The sequence below is a fragment of the Triticum dicoccoides genome, chromosome 7A (assembly GCF_002162155.2).
Source record: "Triticum dicoccoides isolate Atlit2015 ecotype Zavitan chromosome 7A, WEW_v2.0, whole genome shotgun sequence".
NCBI classification, from domain to species: Eukaryota; Viridiplantae; Streptophyta; class Magnoliopsida; order Poales; family Poaceae; genus Triticum; species Triticum dicoccoides.
The window spans coordinates 746,689,244-746,710,091 of record NC_041392.1 but is presented as its reverse complement, the minus strand read 5'-3'; the positions used below and the strand labels follow the sequence as shown (position 1 = coordinate 746,710,091).

At 44.5% G+C, this 20,848-nt stretch overlaps 1 pseudogene; it reads left to right on the top strand.

The window, feature by feature from the left end:
• The first annotated feature begins 285 nt into the window (after positions 1-285).
• Positions 286-15,031, top strand: LOC119334195 (annotated as a pseudogene).
• Positions 15,032-20,848: the final 5,817 nt, after the last annotated feature.

Genomic DNA, 20,848 nt, shown 5'->3' with positions numbered 1-20,848 from the left:
CCGCCCTTTGCTGCAGTTCTAGATACATCCATTTCCGAGGCAAGTAATTTCGAACGGAGAGAGTATTTGTCGCCGCCGGACTGCTGCCCTGTGCAACACATCCATCTAAAGGTTGGTGGCATAGTTCAACTTGAATTTGTCTTTCTCAATTACAGTTAGCTATTGTCGCCGGAGCCTTGAGGTAGTTTGTTAGTGTTCAAGTTTTATTTCCTTGTCTCTTTCTGCTACTTAAAACTCACCTCAATTGTTTCCTCTAATTGTAATCACAGCTAGCGGAAGGCCAGCAAGTTGACCAATGGCGGTGGTGTTGGATGTTTTTGCATCCTACATCGGGGACTACCTCAAGCAGGTGGTACAAGATGAGCTCGGAACGATGCTGGGCGTCTCGGGCGAGATCGACTAGTTGGGCGACAAGCTCCAAGACCTCAAGAACTTCCTTGCTGACGCCGATAGGAGAAACATCACCGACGAGGCCGTCCAAGTCTGGGTGGGTCAGCTCAAGCGCGCCATGTATGAAGCTGCTGACATACTTGACCTCTGCCAGCTGAAAGCCATGGAGAAGCGTGGGCCATCCTCTGTAGAAGCAGGGTGTTGCAATCCCTTGCTCTTCTGCTTGCGCAATCCCTTCCATGCTCATGAGATCGGCACCCGCATCAAGGCGCTCAACCAGAGGCTCAACTCCATCAAGGAGCGGAGCGCTGCTTTCAACTTCATCAATCTTGCGTCCTACGAGGAACATAGCAGCTCTCGTCATGGTAATCCCAGTCATGAGACGTCAGGGGAGCTTGACAGGTCGGGTGTTGTTGGGGATAAGATCGAAGAAGACACAAGAGCACTGGTGGCCCAGATCACACGCTCTGGAAATGAGGTCAGCAACAACATTATGGTGGTCGCTATCGTAGGTGTTGGTGGGATTGGCAAGACCACCCTCACTCAAAAGGTCTTTAATGACGAGGCCATCCAAGGTGACTTCAGCAAAAAGATATGGTTGAGTGTCAACCAGAACTTTAGTGAGGTTGAGCTGCTGAGAAGAGCCATCATTGAAGTCAGAGGAGACGCTCGGCCAGTTGGAAATGCAAAGGCCATGCTTCAACGAACCCTCAAGGAAGCCTTGATTGGCCACAAGACCTTCTTGATAATGGATGATGTTTGGAACTATAGAGCATGGGAGGATGTGCTCAAAACGCCGTTAGTCAATGCTGCTGCTCCAGGCAGCCGTGTTCTCATCACTACTAGAGATGAAGGTGTAGCCCGAGGGGTGTCAGCTATATGGCCATACCACCACGTCGACACGTTAGTACCTGAGGATGCTTGGTTATTGCTCAAGACGCAGGTCTGTATGCAATTAAACATCAATATCTTTATCAAGGCAGTAATCTATCTACATCTACTTATTAATAGTATAAGGTAGTTCTTTTAGAGAACTGTTAGGATCCTTCCAAATTAATCTACTTATATCTGTGTGGTTTCAATGTCTTATATGTACTACTACCTTAAGAGGTTGTCAATAATTTCACTACATAATTTTGTTAGTGCCAATAAAGCATTGTACTAGACAAGGAAATATATCACTGCATAATTTTGTCAGCAATGTTTGATCTAGTACGTACTATGCATTTTAGGTGCCGGGAAGATGGTTAGCTTCACGTGACTGTAAGATAAGGAAGATAATAAATATTATATGATTTTACTAAATCTGAGTGCAAGTTTCTATCTCAATGACGGGAGTACTGCAAAAATATATTGCTAGCAATACATTCAGTTTCTGAAAAAAAATAGGACAGGAAGAATTGTTTTCTAGGTATGAAGTAAGGTTTTAAAAGCGCTATGCATTGACTATGCGCCTTACTCTTTTATGACCAAAGCACATTCAGTTTTTGACCACCGCCTTAAGTGCAATTATGCGCACATTAAGTGCTAGTCATTTTGCTACCGCTTAGAGACTGGGCACGCCTTTTTCTAATAATGGTATAAAATATGTATTTTATTTGTCGAATTCATATCACAAATATGTGTATGTAGGAGCAAGATAGGTAAATGCATTTATGACATTTTTTGACATGTACATTCTGTGATTTGAATATTTATATTGTCAAACCTAGCTTAATAAATGGACATACAAATCAATTAGTATTCTCGTCTCTTAGAAGGTAATTTTGAGTGCCTTAAAGGAGCTTGGTTCATAGTTAATTATCTGTAGTTGTCGCTTGTACTGCATGGTTGCAGGTACTCTCAAGTGAGATAAATGAAAACCACATAAATACGCTAAAGGATATTGGACTCAAAATTATACAAAAATGTGGGTATTTACCACTTGCCGTCAAAGTAATGGGAGGACTCTTGCGTGAAAGAGGAGGGCTACGTCGTGACTGGAAGCATGTTTTGGATGATTCGAAATGGTCAAGAACTAAAATGCCTGATGAGCTTAACTATGCAGTATACTTAAGCTATGAATATATGCCTTCTTACCTGAAGCAGTGCTTTCTGTACTACTCTCTTCTTCCTACAAGTAATTTTTTTACTATGGATGAAGTTGTTGCAATGTGGATTAGTGAAGGACTTATTCATGGAAATTCTAATGATTTAGAAGAATTGGGAGAAAATTACTACAAGGATTTGGTATCTAGGAACCTGATAGAGCCAGATAAATCGTATGTTCAATTATGGGTTTGCAGCATGCATGATGTTGTTCGCTCATTTGCTCACTATATGACTAAAGATGAAGCACTCGTAGCTCAAGACGGAGACAACGATATTCTTGATAAACTTGGTTCAAAAAAGTTTCTTCGGTTGTCCATAGAAACTAACCAATCACAATCTGGTGAACTTGATTGGAAATCTCTACAAGCGCAGCTATCATTGAGAACATTGATCTCAACTATCCATATTAAGATGAAGCCTGGTGATTCATTGGTTACTTATTCTAGTTTGCGGAGTCTGCATATAAAATCAGCAGATATGGCTGTATTGCTTGAATCATTGCATCAACTCAAGCACCTGAGGCATCTAACACTAGTAAATGCTGAAATATCTGTACTTCCAGGGAACATTGGCAAGATGAAACTATTGCAATTCCTTGACCTTTGTGGATGCACGGAATTGGTGAATCTTCCTGATAGCATTGTTAAGCTTGGCCAGCTGAGGTTACTTTCACTTCCCAGAGCAAGTATGGTACCAAGAGGGTTTAGTGGTCTAACAAATATGAGGAGATTAAGTATGTTTCGGGCCCACATGGATGGTGATTGGTGCAGTTTGGATGAGTTGGGGCCTCTTTCCCAACTCAGGTTTCTTGCATTAATTGAATTAGAGAATGTATCTACTGGCTTGTTTGCTGCTAATGCTAGGCTTGGTGAGAAGACACATCTTATAAATCTACTCCTGCGCTGCACCAGTAAACTGGGAGATGATGGGTTGGTCAAAGAGAAGGAAGGTGTCTCTCAGGAAGAGCAGCAACGAATTGAGAAGGTTTTCGATAAGCTGTGCCATCCACCTGGTGTAGAATATCTTGACATCCATGGGTATTTTGGCCGGCAACTCCCAAGCTGGATGATGTCCACATCAATGCTGCCCCTCAACAACTTGAAGACTATATTCTTATATGATCTGGCTTGTTGCAGACAACTTCCCAATGGGTTGTGCCAGCTCCTCAGTCTGCAGCTTCTACAGGTCTCTCGTGCTCCATGCATCAAACATGTGGGGACTGGATTCTTGCAGGCTGCAGCAACTTCATTTCCAAGGTTAAACAAATTGAAGTTGTTCGGCATGGTGGTGTGGGAGGAGTGGGAGTGGGAGGAGCAAGTACAAGCCATGCCCCGTTTGGAGGTGCTTGCTCTCAATAACTGCAGACTGAGGCATGTTCCTCCAGGCCTTGCCTCCAATGCAAGGGCTTTGAAAGTGTTAGGTCTAGCATATGTCAAGCACCTCAGATACATTGAGAGCTTTCCTTCTGTCGTTGACCTTACAGTGAATGGATGCCCCGACCTGGAGAGGATCACCAATCTCCCCAATCTGCAAAAGCCTACCATCATTAGCTGCCCAAAGTTGAAGGTGCTGGAACATATCGCTTCACTCGAGAGGCTGGTCCTGGAGGATTACACCATGGAAAAACTCCCAGAATACATGCGAGACATAAAGCCAAGGCATTTGTAGTTATTCTGCAGGCTATGGTTGCTCTCTTTGGTAGCCGCGGGACAATCTAGCACCGAGTGGGACAAGTTTAGTCAAGTGGAGCATGTCAAGGCATATGCAGGTGATGGAGACAACCAAAGAAAATGGTACGTTTTGTACACGAGAGGAGACAACTGCAAGCTGGATTCAAATATTAGCAGCTCTACAATATTTGAAGGTACAGAAAATCAAACATACAAGCTTTGTTTTAATTTGTTTGAGCACTCTGATTCATTTGATTTTATATCTTGCTTTTTGTCCATATGTACTGCATGATGACCCGATATATTGTGTACCTTCCTAGTGCATGTTTCTAAGTTTGACAGATGTAGAGCCCAGGGTAGACTGGGCTTTGCTAGCTAGTAGAGAATCCCTCACTGATAATTCGATCAATCAGCCAGCCACTAGTATGCAAGCGCGTCAGTCCGCACAGTCATGATGCTCGGGTCGCCTACCCTCCCTCTGATTTATCATCTCTGCGTATTTTCGTTGTCCTCTGATTTAAAACTTTGTAGCCAAAGGCATATGTATTTTCCTGTAAAAGGTAAAGATAACTCACCGCGCTAGCTGGACGCTGCATGCTGAATCCGCGGTCCTCGGACGCGGATGCGGGAGCTTCGGCACCCTTGAATAGCACCTTCCAGGCATCTTCGTACGTCGTGTCGAAGAGCCTGCTCAAGGTTTGGTGCTGCGTCGGATTGAACTCCCACAGAGTGAAAGCCCGTTGTTGACACGGAAGGATCCGGCGGACGAGCATGACCTGGACTATATTGACAAGCTTGAGCCGCTTGTTCACCAGGGATTGGATGCATGTTTGCAGTCCGGTCACCTCTTCCTCGTTGCCCCACGACAGTCCCGTCTCTTTCCAGGACGTGAGCCGCGTAGGGGGTCCGGATCGGAACTCGGTGGCTGCGACCCATTAAGGGTCACGCGGCTCGGTGATGTAAAACCACCCCGATTGCCACCCCTTTAGGATCTCCACAAAATAGCCCTCGAGCCATAGGACGTTGGCTATCTTGCCCGCCATGGCGCCTCCGCACTCCGTCTGACTGCCGCGCATCACCTTCGGCTTGACGTTGAAAGTCTTGAGCCAAAGGCCGAAATGGGGGCGGATGCGGAGGAAGGCTTCACACACGACGATAAACGCCGATATGTTGAGGATGAAGTTCAGGGCCAGATCGTGGAAATCCAGGCCATAGTAGAACATGAGTCCCCGAACAAATGGGTGGAGTGGAAAACCCAGTCCGCGGAGGAAGTGGGGAAGGAATACTACCCTCTCATGGGGCCTTGGGGTGGGGAGGAGCTGCCCTTCTTCAGGAAGCCGGTGCGCGATGTTGTTGGACAAGTATCCGGCCTTCCTTAGTTTTTTGACATGGCCCTCTGTAACCATCCACTTGCCTCCCGCTCCGGACATGGCTGGAGAAGGTTGAGGTGTGAAGTGCGGACAACTTCTATATCTTATATTATCGACAATACGCTTAATTTCATGTGTCGAGAGAAGAACCCAACCAGTCGTGTAGCTGCACGGGAACAGACTATTTTGTGATATCCATATATTTATGACAGGTGTTTGACCATGATCCTTTCAGCTGCTAGTGTTAAGCGCATGCATCATGGATATGTGACACTAGTAATGTATCTGCTATCGCAATTTACAGTAGAAGAGAGATGATGGACCGATTTGGCCTTCACCTGGATGCAATCTATGGGCTGTCGCAATGTAGAATAGAACAGAGGTGACATCGCAGAGTGTTCTGTGACAGCGGATCTACAGATCTGGCACCTGGAGGCATTGTCACCTGTCACAAAATCAAATATGACACTCTATCGAATTGCCGCCGATCCTCTATCGAATTCGCATCGAAACACTTCATTCCTTCGTTCAGAAAAATAGCTGGCATGTCATGATCTGACAAGAAACAAGAGAACAGAATTGAAGTTGCCTGTTTACCTGCAGCTACACCCATCACCCATGTAGACGGAAGACAAGTGTTGATTAATCTAACGATTCATCGATCCCGCAACCACAACTGTTAATTAATTCAGCAAGGTGAGATTAGCAACCTCATGACTGACTCGGCTCTGCTCTATAATCTGTGTTGGATATTTTTGTGGCTTTCAACTATTTAACTCAATGTGGAATTACTCATATTAATAATGATTGTGATTGGGAATAAGTGATGCGGAATTTCACTCGAGGAAATAATACTCGAGGTGCCGAGGACGACTGTGATGGAATACAATAGAGGAATTATTAGGGATCGACTCTACTGGAATTTTATATGTACGTACGTATTTTTTTCGGGACATCAGGGGGTGGAAAAGCTAGGTTAGTTTTGCAGGACCGGCTCTGCAGGCTGTTGACCCACATGATTAAGATTGGAAACTGATCTCACACATACAATCTAATCATGGCACATGACTCACACATGTGTGCTAGGGACTAGTATATTTAGACTCGGAAAACTGACATGTTTTATCATGGTTGGTAACATTGTTCAGGAGTCATACGGATCTTTTCGGAAACAGGTGGAATAATAAAACACCTGAAAGTGGAGTCTATAAATAGGTCCCTACCCTCTAGCCTCAACACGCATTGTGAGCGGCACCACGAATAAGGCAGAGGAATTAAAGGGTAGACCGGATAGTCCACAATTTTTCAACATTGGTATCATGAGCAGGTTCGATCACGGTCGCGCGCAACCCTAATCGCCGGTCAACTCCACGCCGTCATCGATCCGTTCCGCTGCGAACTCTGCCTCTCCCGCTGGTCGCTACTAATCGGATGCGACTCTACCGATCTCGTCGATTTGGACGCGGAATCTCGCATGTTCTTTTTCCGATGGCATCGATCTACCGTCGCCGAGGTCTCACGCGCGCGCACTGCACGGCAGCTTCGCACGCAACCGGTGCGCGTAGAATAAGCAAGGAGACAAGATTCGGCTACATGTTGTGCTAATCTCATCTAGTAGTACAGGTGGCCGGAGCAGTTGATGCGCGTGGAATCAAGCATGAATTTTTTTAATGCAGAGGAAGCCTAGGGTTCCGTGCACATGTGTTTTACTAGTAATCTTCTATGGCGCACGCACTTGATGGTGCAGGACATGCAACACACGTTGATAGTCACGGAATTACTGCCTTGCAGCTCTACGTTGTCCGCCGTCCGCCGTTTGCCATCTGGCTGGTCGTCCACTTTAGCGCCATGTTGATTCGTCCACTGTTGTGTGTCAGATCTATGCATGTTATTCTATCTCGTGCAATAAAGCACGGAATTGTTGGAGCTTCTCAGCAGGCTACACTTATTCTGGAAGACAAACAGATTAATCAATCGATTTTGACACGATCGACGGATCGAGGAAGACTAGTCCTCGCTGGCTCGGTGGCTCTCTGTTAAGCCCGCAATCTTGAAGGAGACAAGCAACAGATTGAAAACAAACTGGAAAGGCCAAGCAAACCTGGGAAGGCTACTGTTTTTCTGCAAATCAGCTTACAAGGATGGCAGCAAGGAATTAACTCGTACGAGTACGCATCCGCATGAAGTCTATGTCCACATTATTTTTCCAATGATCAAATTATAACGAGGAAGGCTGGAGTTTCTTGGCTATCTTGATACTTGTGCGCACCCTGATCTGGGATGGAAATCACAAGGAATTAATCTTCGTAATTTCAGCATCTGTCTTCACTGAGTGTATAATTGGTAACACTTTTCTTCCATTCAGAGTTATTTACAATTCATAAATTTAATATCACAGTTTGGAAGATGGAACGTTCATCACATTACTGCTGAAACAAACTGGACAAGGAATGTCGTTATGGAGGAAAAGGAAATATATTATATCGATATAAAACGGCTTGCATATTTTTTTTTTGGGCTGTTGAAGTCATAGCGAACATATTGCATGGAAAATTAGTGCAATCTGGAATACTTTTATTTAATGTTATATATATATATATATATATATATATATCTTAGAAAATATGGATTGCTGGTTTATATTGGTTATTTCTAACTCTGCCAAATTGATCAAATTAATTGATTTTCCAATTTAACTTCATTTGATACTGTGCAATATGGGACATTATTTGCTCTATGGAGGAAGATTGAAACACTTCGGGGGGAAGGATTTGACCAAATTTTACTGGTTGCACCTCGAAGAGGAAGATATAATATTTTATCAAATCAATCGGCAAAGAGGAAGCAATTCCAAGGAAATGCTAAAGTTAATATACTTGGAATTGAAAATTATGTCCACAAACTCCATTGTGGAGGAAAATTATTGTTGATGGATAGACTATTATACTAACCATGCATAAGAAGGAATTCAAAAGGTGTCTATTATGACAATCACTTATTTATGGAGGAAGATAGGAACCACTCATGGGAAATTAAGGAAATTTGCTCTCACTTAACGGTATGCACATTGTTAATATTTGCATTAAATATATGTCAATACTTTTTCAAATAGTTGGAATGTGGATTTAAGCTTCCATGTATTATATTGCTGGAATACAATAGCAATTTTATTGACATCCTAACAATACCAAAGGAAATTATATATATTGTGTGTTTTGCCATTGCTGCTAAATCTTATACACTTTGGAATTGGAAATTTTGCCATGAAACTCTTTATGGAGGAAAAGTATTATTGTTATACGACACACTATATGCAACTTCAGTGTGTAGGGATTTAATTTATGGTTCTATCTTGGAACCCATAGTTTATGAAATATTATTTGGAAAAGGAAGAGCGGAAATATTGCTCAATGATGAAACTAGTACATTGCCGGATTTCACACAATGGTATATTCTTTCTTGATGGTCCAATGGAAGTTAGCAAACCCAATTGTTATTTGGGGAAGATAACTTCATAGAGAGGAATGCTGATGATAATGGGAACACATGCTTGGAATTTATTATTTTTGTCATGGACAACTTGGTCACATATCATGGAACCGAATCGAGTGGCTTACTAATTCCGGAATTCAAAACTTTACTGGGAGGAATTTGGTTTTCTGAAGCACATATATAATGGGTATTTAACATGCACACCTTTTCTTAAGGTGGAAGGAGATAAGCAGCTTCACATCATTCTTTTATATATACTGACGGTATATTTTTTTTTACACTCCCACTAGAGGTTACATTGTTTATTGCACTTCACTCATCGATAATTGCACTTTATATGATTATATGTATACCTTTCAAAATACAAGTCAGAATTTTTGTTGTGCATGTCACATTGTTTACTGAAGTGAGAAATCAGTTGATTAAAGGATTTCACAGTTTTGACAACTGATTAGTGGGGGAAGTACACTTCAGGAAAATATCAACTGAATATGTAAAGAGCATGGAACTTCATTCACTGTTGCAATATACCATATACTCCACCTGGATGGAGGAATTGAATTTATTTTTATATATATACTTCCTCGTTGTATGGTTTGTAGACTGGAACGAAGTATTTTATCTTGGCAGGAAATTCTCAATTAATACAAAGCACACACCAGGAATTTGTTATTTTTTTTATTCTAGTGGATCAAGGGTATTTCTTTGATCTGGAAAAAGAAAACTGGTGGAAAGTAGGAGCATAATGTTTATATGGATGATGGTGGAATTATTGGCAATCATACTAGACTATAATCCTGACCCCGAAGGAAACTACAAATGAAACTCCTGACACTAACATGCTTAGGATAAGTGGGAGGAAATAACTTGGAATATCATGTCTGGATAATGATGGCGTGTTTTTGGGGGAAGTGACTCTGAATTCTGAGGAATAACTGAAGGCTCCTATGAAAGCTTTACCTTTCCATCAGTGCAAGCTATGGGTGGAAGAAATGCGGGAAGGAATGAACTCAATGAAGAAGAATAAAGTTTAGGAACTTATTACCTTACCAAACAACCGCAAGCCCATTGTATGTGAGTTTTTTTATAAGAAAATTTGGCTCACTAGAATATTAATTATAATGTCACTCTTGTTATTCAATTCTTTACACAAAGGGAATTCTACTTTGTGGAAGTTCTTTCTCTGGAATTTCGGGAAAGAGTAAATAAAGACATGGTTTGCTAATCCAATATATTAATGTATGGTCTTATAATGCTTCACATCAATGGAAAGCAGGTCATATGGTTTTCTAAATGAATCAAGGCGGTCATCTACAAATTCACATTGATGGAAGTGAAAGCTTGGTCATGTTCTAACTTTCATATGAAAGGAATGTTTGAACGTTCTTATGTTTTGGGAGTGGAACTACATAGGGAATATTTTGAAATGTTTTCTATGGAAAATTGCAAACTTGTTAAAATACCTTGATAAGGGAAATCATACTCAGTGAGAAATTATGTTTGAACTCGTGAGGAAAAATGGTTTACTAAATGGTATTGGATTTTTTATATATTTTCATTATACTATCAGCCTTAGCTACCGGAATTTATTGTTGCATTCAAGCGGTGGAAGGTAATATGTGTCGCTAAGGGAATAGCACACATCATATATGATCATGGAATGTGCATCACAACCTGTCACTTATTTGGAAGTTTATGGTTAAAAGTAAACACATTGAGGAAGTTACCATTGTATACACGAGGTGTGGAATGATTAAACTCAGGTACGTATATTTCATTTATTTGTATAATAATACTAATATAGTGCAGGTTCACTGACTATAGTCAGGAATTCTTTTCAAAACATGTTTGCACATGGAACTTCATTTATTGATAAAATATGTTTCAGCCAAGTGGGAGATGTTGGATATTTTTGTGGCTTTCAACTATTTAACTCAATGTGGAATTACTCGTATTAATAATGATTGTGATTGGGAATAAGTGATGCGGAATTTCACTCGAGGAAATAATACTCGAGGTGCCGAGGACGACTGTGATGGAATACAATAGAGGAATTATTAGGGATCGACTCTACTGGAATTTTTTATGTACGTACGTATTTTTCCCGGGACATCACGAGGTGGAAAAGCTGGGTTAGTTTTGCAGGACCGGCTCTGCAGGCTGTTGACCCACATGATTAAGATTGGAAATTGATCTCACACATACAATCTAATCATGGCACATGACTCACACATGTGTGCTAGGGACTAGTATATTTAGACTCAGAAAACTGACATGTTTTATCGTGGTTGGTAACATTGTTCAGGAGTCATACGGATCTTTCCGGAAACAGGTGGAATAATAAAACACCTGGAAGTGGAGTCTATAAATAGGTCCCTACCCTCTAGCCTCAACACGCATTGTGAGCGGCACCACGGATAAGGCAGAGGAATTAGAGGGTAGACCGGATAGTCCACAATTTTTCAACAATCTGTACATCACTATTATTTTCAGGCTCTAAAGTATTGACCATGTATTAGAAAATGTAAATATTGCATTTGAAAAGAATGTTAATCAAGTATTTCAAAAATGCTAAATGTGCATAGAAAAAATGTTGACCATGTATTAAAAATATGTTATTATTTTAGTTGAAAAATGATAATCAGGCATTTAAAGAATGTGAAAATGTATATAGAAAAAAAGTTGACCATGTATTAAAAAATGTTAATCAACCATTCGATTTTTTTATATGCATACTGAGAAATGTTGACCATGTACTATAAAAATTTCAATTTTGTATTTACAAAATGTTAATCAAGCAATTTATTTTTTTTAAATACATACAGAAAAAATGTTGACCATGTACTAAAAAACTGTTAAGCATGTATTTAAAAATTCTAAATGTGTATTACAGAAATGTTCTTGACATGTATGAAAAATGTAGAATAAAAACCAAAAGAAACAATGAAAAATGACAAAAAACAATGAAACCCAAAAACCTAAATGAGGAAATAAAGAACAAAGAAAACAAAAAAGATAACCAAAGAAACATGTGCAAGAAGAATGAAAAGCACTGAAAACCGTTAAAGAAACCTATGAAAATCAACAACACAAAAAGAAAATGAAGAACCCAACTAAAAGACAAAAAAGTAAAGAAAACAAAATGAAAAACCCAATAAAAAGACAAAAAAGTAAAGAAAACAAAATGAAAAACCAAAGAAACCAAAAAGATAATGGAAGGGTGAAAAACTGAGAAAGAAACAAAGTAAACAGATGAAAAATGAGAAAGAAAGAAACAGAACCGTAGAAAAATTAGGGGAAAAATATAAAACAAAAAACCTAGTGAAAACAAAGAAACCGATGAAAGCGTGAAAACCATGAAAGAAATAAAGAAAAATATTTAAACATAAAAACATGAGAAATTAGTGAGAAAACAAATAAAAATCTAAAAAAAAGGACCTAGTGAAACCAATGAACGAATCGCAACGAGCAAATTCGATTGAAAAAGCTAGTGAACACGAAGAAAAAAAAGACGAAACTGGGCTGGTCCAATAGCTACATCGCAGGGGCCAGGGGGAAATGCTTCAGCTAGACCGAAGAAACACTTGCGTGAAGCAAGATATAGTCCTGGCATTCCTGATTGGAGTTGGGTATGTGGGTTTTTTCATGCTTTTCCAAAGTTGGTCTTTTGGTGGTTTTTGTTGTTTTATAAATTATACTCATACATTTTTCACTACTCACTACCTAATATTAAAAGAAGGATTGTTTCTCCACTTTTTCGCCCAAAAAAAGCTTCGTGCGTTTTTTCCTTTTTTGATGTGGGGAAAAAAAGCTTCGTACGTCGTCCGCTCCCCTCAGTTCGTCCGTCGCTCGCCTGGGTCGAGTCAGCTTCTGGCCCTCAGCCGAAAAACCTTATGGCCCACCAAAAGCCAGAGCGCAGGGCGCGGGCTTAAAGGGCCGGCCCATTTAGTGGCACCATGCAAACCGAAAATCCCTCAAACAATGTGCTCTCAATGGATTCGAACTCGCAATCCCTCGAAGGAGATAAAATGTCCCTTATCACTTCATCTACTGCCTGTGAGCTACTACCTTTGAGCCATTAATTGAAAGCGCCAACATTTATGAAATATATGCAGCGGCCGATTTTAAAAAATCAAAACATTCAACCATTTGCTGTAAAAATGTAACCATTTTTTCTTAAAAATGCGAATAATCTTTGAAATAGTGAATGTTTTTTAAATTTAAAAAATATTTTAGAACGAGAATTGTTTTTTTAAGTGATGAAAATTGGAAAAAAATTATTTTAAAAATATGAACCATTTTGGTAAATGTTAATAAAATTGTAAAAATGAAGAATTTTCTAAAACGTGAATTGTTTTTGAAAAAGTGAACAAAATTTTGAAAACATGAACAAACAATTGTGATCAAATTTTGATTCCTGAACAGTTTTTCTTCAACTGTGATTTTTTTAGAAAAGTGAATTTATTGTATGGTTAACAAACTTTCTGAGAAATTGTGAACAGTTTGATTCCCGAACAATTTTTTCTAAGTATAATATCTTTTTATAAAAGTATTTTTTATGGTGAACAGGTTTTTTGAACGACGAATATTTATTTACAGAGCAAATATTTTTCAATTTATGACCAACATGTTTATGCACAGTGAACATTTTTTTAATGTACGCTGAACATTTCCTGAACATTGTTGAAACGTGAATTTTTTAAACATGAATAAGTTTTTTAAAATGATTTTTTTTGGAATTTCAGACAATGTTTTCTAATGTTTAACAAATTATGAAAAATGTGAACAATTTTTGAAAATTTTGGATTTATGAGAAAATAAAAAGAAATAGGGAAAATAGAAAATAAAAGGAAGAAATAAGCAAAAACAGAAAAATAAAAAATAAATTTAAAAACATAAATAAAACCAGGAAAAACGAGTAAAGAGAAAAACAGAGAAAACAGATCCAATGAACCTTCTAGACGGTTGCAAAACTGGTTGCTCCTTGAAGTGGGTCGGCCCGTGGCATTGTCGCTTACTCCAAAGTGGGAAACGCTTCAGCGAGACCGAAGAAACACTTGCCTGAAGCAATATAGTCTTGGCATTCCTGAGGCCTTGTTTGGTTACACCTCTTCTCAAGAGGATTGGAGGGGATTTGTGTGAATTTGGACTTGTAGGAGATTGTATCCACCTCAAACCCTGCCAAACCCCTCCTAAATCCCTGTTAACCGAACAAGGCCTGAGCGGGGTTGGTTATGTGGTTTTTTTCCTGCTTTTCCAAAGTTGGGGGCTGTTTGGTTGCTGCCCTGAGTCAAATTTGCTTGACCTGAAGGCTTCCTAGGACGTGCCTGAACCCTGTTTGGTTGGTGTCCTGAGCCACCAAGTTGTAGCCTGGCCTATAAAAGCTGACTGAAGCAATTAGCCAGATCTGGCCACCGACAACATAGTTAGCCTGAGTCAGGCCTCCTATTTCTTACGCCTGACATTAAAATAGTACGTATTTCTTTGAGATAGAGCGAATGGGTGTGAAGTTATTTATGCACTAACTGTACTGGAACATGGTGGCATAGCTCAGGCGCAAAGATGCTTTGCTTTGATCCTCTCCACTCCACTCCACCGGTGGGGATGGAAATTGGGATGCTTTGCTTTACCGAGTGGAAGCCCTCCGCTTCTCCCCCGCCAGCAGCCACATACTACTACCAAACGCCTCCGCTGCCGTGTGCTGTCATTTGTCGCCGCCGACGACCGCCGTGCATCCCATCCTTCTCAAAGCCAAGGTTTGTGGTCTATCTGAACTTTAATTTGTCCCACCTAGCTAGTTAAGCTTCTACATTACTTGTCTCTACAAGTAGTGTTCATGTTTTATTTACTTGTCTATGGCTCCTAATTCAATTAAATTTGCCTGAATTGTCTTCGGTTCTTATCACAGAAAAGAAAAAGACCAGCAAGTTACACGATGGCAATCATCGTGTACCATCCTACATCGCGGACTACCTCAAGCAGGTGGTACAGGATGAGCTCGGAACGATGCTCCGGTGAGATCGACAAGTTGGGCGACAGGCTTCAGGCCGGACCTCAACAACTTCCTTGCAGATGCTGATAGGAGGAACTCTTGAAAACGATTGTTTTGGCAATGCTTCATGATGTATTGATCGGTGCAAAGCGCACGTATATATGGAGTACAAAGTGGACCACAACCTCAACTATACAAAGACTAGGAGGTGGGCCGGGCTATACAATAGTCATGTACAAACCATATATTCAACACCCCCCGCAGTCGAAGCGTCGCCGGAAACGCAAAGACTGGACCTGAACTCCTCGAAAACAGAAGTAGCAGTCCTTTCGTCATGACATCGGCGAACTGCTGCGCCATCGGGACATGGAGGACCCGGACGCGCCCAAGAGCCACCTGCTCACGAACGAAGTGTATATCGAGCTCAATATGCTTCGTTCGACGATGATGGACCGGGTTGGCGGAGAGGTAAACGGCGGAGACGTTGTCGCAGTAGACGAGCGTGGCCTTGTGAACATCACAAAGCAACTCCTGGAGCAGCTGACGGAGCCAAGAGCATTCGGCAACGGCGTTAGCCACTGCGTGATACTCAACCTCGGCACTCGAGCGGGAGACGGTGGGCTGTCGCTTGGAGGACCAAGAGATCAAGGACGGCCCAAGGTAGACACAGTACCCCGAGGTGGAGCGCCGTGTGTCGGGGCAGCCAGCCCAGTCCGCATCAGAATAGGCGACGAGGTCGGTGGAGGCGGAGGCCGTTAGCGTAAGTCCCAAGGACTGAGTGCCGCGTATGTATCGGAGGATACGCTTCACCAGAGTCCAGTGAGAGTCGCGCGGAGCATGCATGTGGAGACAGACCTGCTGAACAGCATATACTGTAAGTCGGGGCGCGTCAGGGTCAGGTACTGCAGGGCGCCCACAATGGAGCGGTAGAAGGCCGCATCAGATGCAGGCGAGCCCTCCAAAGCGGAGACCTTGGCCTTGGTGTCGACTGGCGTGGGAGCAGGCTTGCAGTTAAGCATGCCGGCTCGGTCGAGAAGCTCATGGGCGTAGCGCTACTGATGCAGGAAGAACCCATCTAGTCATCGAACCACCTCAATGCCAAGGAAATAATGCAGAGGACCCAAATCCTTCAGGGCAAACTCATCGCGAAGACGAGTTGTAAGCCGCTGGAGGAGTGCGACAGTGGATGCTGTCAGGATGATGTCGTCGACGTACAGCAGCAAGTAGGCCGTGTCAACGCCGTGATAATACACGAAGAGGGACGCATCGGAGCGAGTCGATGTAAATCCGAGTGTCTGCAGGAAGGCGGCGATGCGCTGGTACCATGCGCGAGGTGCCTGCTTCAGCCCGTAGAGAGAACGGGAGAGCAAGCACACATGATCAGGATGCGTGGCGTCGACGAAGCCAGTGGGCTGCTCACAGAACACCTGCTCAGCCAGGTGGCCGTGCAAGAAGGCATTGGACACGTCCAGCTGATGCACGGGCCATGCTCGGGACACGGCGAGCTGAAGCACGGTGCGGATCGTGCCCAGTTTAACAACCGGGGCAAATGTGTCGGTGAAGTCCACGCCCGCGCGTTGCCGGAAACCCCGAACCACCCAGCGAGCTTTATAGCGCTCGAGAGTGCCATCCGGACGAGTCTTGTGCCGAAAGACCCACTTGCCCGTGATAATGTTGGCACGGAGCGGCCGAGGAACGAGCTGCCAGGTGCGGTTCCGCTGGAGCGCATCAAACTCTTTCTGCATCACAGCGAGCCAATGAGGATCCCGAAGGGCGGCTCGAGCTGACGATGGGAGAGGAGACGGCTCAGAGGCGGAAGCAGCGAGAAGATACTCATCGCTGGGGTACTACGTGCTCGGTCGAAGAGTGCCAGCCCGAGAGCGAGTCATCGGGCGGGGCAGCGGAGCCAGAGGGGAGGCGGGCGAGGATGAAGACGAGCCCGCCTCCGATGTGACCGCCGCGGGCGGGGTCCCTGTGGACGAGGCCGCCGGCGAGGCGGCGAGCGAGGCCGCCGGTGAAGTGGCAGGCGAGGCCGCCGACGAGGCGGCGGTCGAGGCCGCCTGAGTGGCGACAGACGGGGCTGCCGGCGTGGCGGCGGACGAGGCCGCTGGCAGGGTCGAGGCCGGGAACGCCGGGGGTGTCGCGGGCGTCGAGGGAGGTGCAGCCCCTAAGGCAGCCAGACGGGGAGATACTCGACCCGTGGCGCGGGGGGTACCCTCAAAGCCGGGAGGCGGCCCAAGAGAGGCACGGGGGCGGCCATCACCAGGAGCGGGCGAGGCCACATCATCCGAAGGTACCTGCTGAAATGGAAAAACCATCTCATCAAAGTAAACGTGTCGTGAAGTGATCACCCGATGAGAGATAGGATCATAGCAGCGGTAGCCTTTGGTGTTAGGAGGATTGCCAAGAAAGATGCAGGCCACAGACCAAGGTGCGAGCTTATGAGGAGAGGTGAAAGCGATGCTGGGGTAGCACAGGCAACCGAAGATGCGGAGCTCAGCATAGGAGGGTGGCCTGCCAAACAAGAGGTGATAAGGGGTGAAATTCCCACGAGTGCGACAGGGACGAATGTTAATGAGGAGTGATGCGGTGGCAAGCGCGTCGGGCCAAAAGCGTGGTGGCACGTTGGCGTGAAAGAGGAGGGTGCGTACGCAGTCATTGATAGTGCGTAGCACGCGCTCGGCGCGGCCGTTTTGTTGCGAAGTGTACGGGCAAGTGAGACGAAAGATCGTGCCGTGTGGCAAGAAGGTTGCGGATCGCAAGATTATCGAACTCCTTCCCATTGTCTGTTTGCAATGCAAGAATGGGACGTCCAAACTGCGTGGAGACATAAGAGTAGAAGGCGGTGAGAGTGGCAACAGAGTCTGACTTTCGCCGCAACGGGAAGGTCCACACATAGTGCGAAAAATCATCAAGTATGACAAGATAATAAAGATAGTCCATGTTACTTGCCACAGGAGAGGTCCAAACATCACTATGAATTAACTCAAACGGGTATGATGCGACATGCGAGGAATTGCTAAAAGGAAGGCGAACATGTTTGCCGAGGCGACAAGCATGACAAGTGTGATCGTCGATCTTATTACACGTGAATGAAAAACTCCGAAGAATATGGCGAAGGGTGGCGGTGTTGGGATGACCTAGACGAGCGTGCCAAAGGTCCATGCTGGCGGAAAGTGCCATGGGTGCAGCAGCAGATGAGGAAGGTGAGTGGACCGGGTAGAGCTCGTCGGGACTGTCACATCGGTGGAGCACCATCCGGGTACGGGCATCCTTGACAAAAAAGCCAAACATGTCAAATTCAACGATGACAGGGTTTTCACGTGTAAAAGAACAAACGGAAACAAGATTTTTAATAATGTCAGGAGAAACAAGCACATTAGAAAGAGATAATGGCATGGAGTTAGAAGGAAAAGCAGCATGGCCGACATGAGTAATGGGCATGGAAGAACCGTCACCCACGGTAATGCGAGCAGCGGTGTGGACGGGGTGAGCGGCAAGAAGGTTACCGGGGTTGGCGGTCATGTGAGCCGTGGCTCCGGTGTCCATATACCAATCTCCACCGCCAGTGTACTGCTGCGGCATGGGGACGGTGTGGAGAGCCGCTAGAAGCGCAGGATCCCAAGGCGCCGGCGGGAGGGCCGGGGCAGACGGCGCCGGCTGAGGCGGTGGCGCCACATACCCATAGCCCGAGGTGCCATAGAGCGGCGCGGGCCGCCTGGGGGGCCGCATACAGGGCCTGATGGGGAGCCGGACGGGGGCCGAAGGAACCGGGGACGGGGGCACGCGGTATAGGCATGGAGTACGCGTGCACAACCCCCGTCCAAGGATTCTGGCCGGCCTGCCAGGGCACCGGCGGCAGCGGGTGCTGCGGCTGGCGGGGCGCCCCACCGGGGGCAGCGGGCTGCTGCTGCTTGCGGCCTCCGCGACCGCGACACCCGCCCCAGCGCTGTTGCTGCTCGGCGGAGGGCGGAGGGGCCTGAGGCGGCACCGGGTAGGGAAACCCTGGCGGCGGCGGCACCTGGAAGGGGCCCGGGGCGGGCCGCGGCGGTGGAGTCGGGGCGGTGGGCGGCGCACCGCCACGGGTGCCGGTGGTGAGGGCGGTGTGGGTGGCGCGGGTGCGTGACATCCGCATCCGCCGCTCCTCCAGCTTCAGGTATGCGACGATCTTGGGAAAGGTCGGGTTGGTGATGAGGGGGATGTTGGAGGCGGCGTTCCCGAAGTCATCGTTCAGGCCGGCGATGAGGGTGCTGAGGAGGAGCTCATCGGAGACCTTCTCGCCGAGATCACAGAGCTCGTCGACAAGCTTCTTGAGGCGCATGCAATAATCGTCAACGGACGACTAAAGCTGTTGGCACCTAAAAAACTCACCATGCAAAAAAACCTTGCGTTGGAGCGCGTTGTCGGTGAAGAGGTCGTTGAGCTTGGTCCAAAGGGCGTGAGCGTTGTCGTCGGCGGAGACCACCATGTGGAAGAGGTCCTTCGAGATGGTGGTGTAGAACCAGCGGATGAGGGTGGCGTCGATCGCTCATATTTGAAGGTAAAGAAAATCAAACATAGGAGATTTTGTCTTAATTTGAGCACTCTCCTCTTACTCTTCCAGTTTATAAATTTATTTGATTTTATCTCCTGACATTTGTCCACATATACTGCATGATGACTGAATATATTTCGTATGTTTTCTTGTTTCACATGAGTAAGCATAAACAATGGTTGCTCAGTTGTTCTAGACATGCAACTTAAGTATTAGCCACAACACTAGCTGTACCTGTGGGTTGTTTAATGGCTACTTTCTGATTTGGTTGCACTTCCTCACATATGTTGCTAAGTATTTGTCTTTTTACTTGTTTTGCTAGTTTTACCCCGAGGCTCGAGTTTAACAAATGTTGAGTAGTACTTCCCCTGCAAATAAACTATACTATATTAAACTGATTAACCTGGTATTCATCTTCCTCTAGTGGCAAATAAACTACACCTCACACTAACCTGGTATTCATTCAGTTTCAAAAAAATAAAAAAATGATAGAAAGGTCAAAAAAATAAAAGAAAATAAGATTCCCATGTGATATGTGGTCTAGTTGTTAGCAAAATTTACAAACATGAATTTTCGACTTTTTTGCAAAATCCTCGAGAATTTGTAAAAATGGACATAACTTTTGCGTACAAACTCGGATGAAAAAGTTTTTTATATGAAAAATCATCTACTCGAAAAGTTACATCCGAATTTAACTGGGGGAACCCCGTTAAACATTTTCAAAATCCTCAAAAACCTAACAGAAAAAAGATACGAGGCTTTTAAGATCTGGAGAGACAAAAAAATCCAAAAAAATTCAAACTTACTAATGGCGCACCACGGGCGCACCTGCCCATGGTGCGCTATTAGTATCTTCCCACCTTCAAAATTCAAAATAAGTCAACAAAATAAAAAAAAGTTACTAATGGCGCACCTGCCCATGGTGCTCCATTAGTATCTTCCCGCCTTCAAAATTCAAAATTAGTCAAAAAAATTAAAAAAAAGTTACTAATGGCGCACCTGCCCATGGTGCGCCATCAGTATCTTCCCGCCTTCAAAATTCAAAATAAATCAAAAAAAATAGTAATGGCGCACCTGCCCACGGTGCGCCATTACTATGTCGTATATATGGCTGGGCGCACCTCCTCCACTCCACCTCTCCTCCACTCCATCTCCTCCTCTCCTCTCCTCCACTCCATCTCCTCCTCTCCTCCACTCCATCTTCCCCTCTCTCCTCCACCATACTACCCTTCTCCTCTCCGGCGACCTCCTCCTCCTCCTCTCCGGTGACCTCCTTCTCCTCTCCGGCGACCTCCTCCTCCTCCTCTCC